This window comes from Echiichthys vipera (genome assembly GCF_963691815.1).
Source record: "Echiichthys vipera genome assembly, chromosome: 21".
NCBI classification, from domain to species: Eukaryota; Metazoa; Chordata; class Actinopteri; order Perciformes; family Trachinidae; genus Echiichthys; species Echiichthys vipera.
In genome coordinates, this window is record NC_139846.1 from 25,037,423 (window position 1) to 25,037,805 (window position 383).

Sequence of the window (383 nt, forward strand, 5' to 3'; positions counted from 1 at the left end):
CTTTTTATCACTTTATTTTGACTTAATTTGACTTTTTATCACTTTATTTTTACTTAATTTCACTTTTTATCACTTTCTTTTTACTTAATTTGACTTTTTATCACTTTATTTTACTTAATTTGACTTTTTATCACTTTATTTTTTACTGAATTTGACTTTTTATCACTTTCTTTTTACCTAATTTGACTTTTTATCACTTTATTTTTACTTAATTTGACTTTTTATCACTTTCTTTTGACTTAATTTGACTTTTTATCACTTTCTTTTGACTTAATTTGACTTTTTATCACTTTATTTTGACTTAATTTGACTTTTTATCACTTTCTTTTGACTTAATTTGACTTTTTATCACTTTATTTTGACTTAATTTGACTTTTTATCAC